Genomic DNA, 4,558 nt, shown 5'->3' with positions numbered 1-4,558 from the left:
GGCAGGAGCTCAGCGGGCAGGAGCAGGAGCTCAGCGACAGAGCGGGCAGGAGCTCAGCGACTGAGAGGGCAGGAGCGGGCAGGAGCAGGAGCTCAGCGACATAGAGGGCAGGAGCTCAGCGACAGAGCGGGCAGGAGCTCAGCGACTGAGAGGGCAGGAGCGGGCAGGAGCTCAGCGACATAGAGGGCAGGAGCTCAGCGACTGAGAGGGCAGGAGCGGGCAGGAGCAGGAGCTCAGCGACATAGAGGGCAGGAGCTCAGCGACAGGAGCGTCTTACACTGCTGCTATGCACTCGGGGCTCAGGCAAATTCCTTTAGGTCAACAACTTTTTATTTATTAATTAAAGTATTAATATATATATATATATATATATATTCACACGAGTGACATCAGAGCTGCTTTAAACACATTTAACAGCACGTTACGACATACATTTTAGCATTTTTGATGATTTTTAGCTTCTACTGGACAAATACTCACAGAAATGTTGAATACATAATAGTTTTATACTTTTGTGATGTGAGAATATAATTTTGAGTCTAGTGTTTTTCCATCCATTGTAATAGAAAAGCAAACGAACAGACTCGGAGTCAAACGTTTCTGTCAAACTTCAGTCTCTTTTGGCTTTGCTGCTGCAGAACAGCGCCCTCCACAGGACTGCAAGTGTCTTTGCGAGCGCGAACACACTCAGAGCCACCGACACGAGCACAAACGCGCCCACGTCCAGGCAGTAATACTGGAGCTTGGACAGTTTGTAGGACTCGCTGACCAGATGTTTGGCTCCTCCGTGTCTCATGACAAACTCGATCCAGAAAGTGGCCACTTCCAGCGGCTTCATGGGCTGGTCGTGGTGCAGCGCCGACAGACGCTTCATGTTCTCTCTGTATTTGGGATCGTACAGGACGTCCTCCAGCGCCTGCAGGAAGATCTGTCTGTTCACTGTGGACACGTCCAACACTCTGGCCACGCCGCGCACCTTCATCCTGAAGAAGTTGTCCTGCTGGTCGAACATGAGCGGCAGACCCACCAGAGGAACGCCGTGGTGAATCGCCTCCTGAATGCCGTTTGTTCCTCCGTGCGCCACAAAGAGTTTAGTCCGTGAGTGTCCGAGCAGGTCGTTCTGCGGCAGCCAGTCAACCAGCAGAGTGTTGTTCCCTAAAGTGGACGGTCGTCTGCCCTTGTGTCTCCAGACGACTTTGTGCGGCAGCTGAGCGAACGCGGCGGCGATCTCCTCCGTGATGTCCTCGGGCAGTTCGGCCACGAGCGTCCCTAAGGTCATGACGATCACGCCGTGCTCTCCGCCGGTCTGGACGAAAGCCTCCAGCTCCGGCGACAGCGCTTTGGCCGGTTTGCACTGGAAGCCGGACATGTAGATGACGTTGGGCATCGTCGGGCGCGGAAACTCAAAGATGAAGTCGTTCCTCATGAGCCAGATGTCGGCCGACTGGATCAGCTCCATGTAGTGGACGTCCCGGCCGAAGTGTTTGTGCACAAAGGGCTTGTAGTTGGGGTCGGTCACATACCAGATCTGTATTCGCGTGAAGAAGAAGATCAGCATGTTCTTGACGCGCTGCAGGAAGTTCATGCGGTGGGTGAGCTCGCTCATGGGGATGGGCACGTAGGACAGTGGCGTTGGCGCGATGGCGGCGTGGCCTTCGCCTTGGATGGTCCAGCGCACGTTGAGCACCAGAGGCAGCTCCAAGCGGCGTGCGATCAGGACGCCGGCCCCGATGGCAGGGTCCGTCAGAACCACATCGTAGCGCGCCTCCTTCAGCTCCTGCATCAGCTCCTGGTTCTCGAACAGATCCTCCAGCAGCTCCACCACCTTCCGGTTCATCTCATAAAATGAGCGGACAATTTCGACCTCCAAAGAAATGAGCGTCCAGATGGACGCTCCCTCGCGTCGCAGACGCACCATTTTTGCGGCAAAGGAGCCAAACTTTTTCTCGCTGAAGCCGGTGGTGGAGTTGATGGTGATGGTGCGGTAGAAGGGCGACTCCGCCTTGATGTACCATGTGTCGAGCGGCCGCAGCACCGTCACCTCGTGTCCCCGAGCGTGAAGCTCCTCCACCAGCTTGTGCATGTTTATCCAGTGTGAGCCGTCCAGAGGAAACACCAGGACTTTACCTCCAGAGACAGGGCTGGAGCAGAGGCAGGTGCAGAGCAGAGGCAGGAGCAGCGTCAGGAGCATTCTGAACCTGAGACGAGAACACAATCAGCAGAGAACAGTGAGCAGGCAGGCTGCTTCATCAGAGATCTACTGCTTCTACTGTCGTCAATATAAGAGATAAAGTTATTCCCCTTTGTGTTTATCAAGTTCAGTCCATTTTATTCACCTTATTTCACCCTCTTTTGTCTCTTTCTTCAGCTTTGTCCTTGGGTCGTTTTGGTCGTTCTGTTTGAGTGTGAAGTGGATATAAATATGAACCATGTCCATGTTCTCTGAGCACGGCTCGCGCTCGTGTAAATGATTAAAGTGGAAGATGAACCTGAGCATGATTTTTGGAGATATTTGTTTCTCCTCAGAATCCTCTGGACTCGCTCTGTTCGAGCGGCCGACCAATCACAGGCAGAAGAAATGAGGAGGAACCTAAACAAACGGCGACGCAGACAAATGTACATTGGCCTATTTTAGCTGTTTATTACATCTTTGTTCTTAAAACATGAAGCACTTTGTGTATTTTACAACGAGGGAGAAGTGCTTTTCATGTGAGCGGGTCGTGTGAGCGGGTCGTGTGAGCGGGTCGTGTGAGCGGGTCGTGTGAGCGGGTCGTGTCGTGTGAGCGGGTCGTGTGAGCGGGTCGTGTGAGCGGGTCGTGTGAGCGGGTCGTGTGAGCGGGTCGTGTGAGCGGGTCGTGTCGTGTGAGCGGATCGTGTGAGCGGGTCGTGTGAGCGGGTCGTGTGAGCGGGTCGTGTCGTGTGAGCGGGTCGTGTGAGCGGGTCGTGTCGTGTGAGCGGATCGTGTGAGCGGGTGTGAGCGGGTCGTGTGAGAGGGTCGTGTGAGCGGGTCGTGTCGTGTGAGCGGGTCGTGTGAGCGGGTCGTGTCGTGTGAGCGGATCGTGTGAGCGGGTGTGAGCGGGTCGTGTGAGCGGGTCGTGTGAGAGGGTCGTGTGAGCGGGTCGTGTCGTGTGAGCGGGTCGTGTGAGCGGGTCGTGTGAGCGGGTCGTGTGAGCGGGTCGTGTGAGCGGGTCGTGTGAGCGGGTCGTGTGAGCGGGTCGTGTAAGCGGGTCGTGTGAGCGGGTCGTGTGAGCGGGTCGTGTGAGCGGGTCGTGTCGTGTGAGCGGGTCGTGTGAGCGGGTCGTGTCGTGTGAGCGGGTGTGAGCGGGTCGTGTGAGCGGGTCGTGTGAGAGGGTCGTGTGAGCGGGTCGTGTCGTGTGAGCGGGTCGTGTAAGCGGGTCGTGTGAGCGGGTCGTGTAAGCGGGTCGTGTGAGCGGGTCGTGTGAGCGGGTCGTGTGAGCGGGTCGTGTGAGCGGGTCATGTGAGGCTGACTGGGCCCAGTTAGCTCAGAGTTAGCATCATTAGCCTCATCTAATGAGATCCAACCCCTGAAAAGCAGCTGGACTCCACCCCCTGAGACACTGTGCAGGCGAGCTGACTCCTGTCTTCACTGGCATTTTTAACACCTCCTGGACTCATGTCCCAGCTTCAAGTCGTCCATCATTGTCCCTGTCTCTGTGTGATCAATTGTAAAGATATGATTATATTTGTGTGTTAAATGTTCTGCATCATCTGACGACTGTGAAGATGTAAAAGCAGCTGTTCCTCCCACATTGTCCCAGGGACCAGAAGTAAACATTCACCAAGGCTCTTGTCTCTAAAGACAACTCAAGGCTCTTGTCTCTAAAGACAACTCAAGGCTCTTGTCTCTAAAGACAACTCAAGGCTCTTGTCTCTAAAGACAACTCAAGGCTCTTGTCTCTAAAGACAACTCAAGGCTCTTGTCTCTAAAGACAAGACCAGAGACAGTTGTAAAAGTCAAATGCTCGATGTGGAGCTGACCAATGAGAAAAGTGACCCGCCTTTTATCTGTGAAATTCTCATAAAATGACTTGTAAAAGGGAGAAACACTGAGAGTGAATTGTGAAAGTGGTTCAGAATCGACTCAGCTCAGCCTTCCTTTTCCTCTTCCTCTTCCTCTTCCTCCTCTTCCTCGTCCTCTTCCTCATCCTCGTCCTCTTCCTCCTCCTCCTCTTCCTCGTCCTCTTCCTCTTCCTCCTCCTCCTCCTCCTCCTCCTCCTCCTCCTCCTCCTCCTCCTCCTCTTCCTCTTCCTCGTCCTCTTCCTCTTTCTCTTCCTCTTCCTCCTCCTCTTCCTCGCCCTCTTCCTCTTCCTCTTCTTCTTCCTCTTCCTCTTCCACTTTCTCTTTCTCTTCCTCTTCCTCGTCCTCTTCCTCGTCCTCCTCTTCTTCCTCCTCCTCGTTCTCTTCCTCTTTCTCTTTATCTTCCTCTTCCTCTTCCTTTTCCTCTTCCTCTTCCTTGTCCTATTCCTCTTCCTCCTCCTCTTCCTCTTCCTCGTTCTCTTCCTCTTCCTCTTCCTCGTCCTCTTCCTCCTCCTCTTCC

At 54.2% G+C, this 4,558-nt stretch overlaps 1 pseudogene; it reads right to left on the bottom strand.

The window, feature by feature from the left end:
* Positions 1-562: 562 nt before the first annotated feature.
* Positions 563-2,203, bottom strand: LOC140346862 (UDP-glucuronosyltransferase 2B31 pseudogene; annotated as a pseudogene).
* Between the last annotated feature and the right edge of the window lie 2,355 nt (positions 2,204-4,558).

The sequence above is a fragment of the Eucyclogobius newberryi genome, unplaced genomic scaffold (assembly GCF_026437365.1).
Source record: "Eucyclogobius newberryi isolate DKJ021-1_F unplaced genomic scaffold, fEucNew1.0.hap1 SCAF_6, whole genome shotgun sequence".
Classification (NCBI taxonomy): domain Eukaryota; kingdom Metazoa; phylum Chordata; class Actinopteri; order Gobiiformes; family Gobiidae; genus Eucyclogobius; species Eucyclogobius newberryi.
Note: the sequence above shows the minus strand (reverse complement) of the source record. Positions and strands in the feature narration are given on the sequence as shown.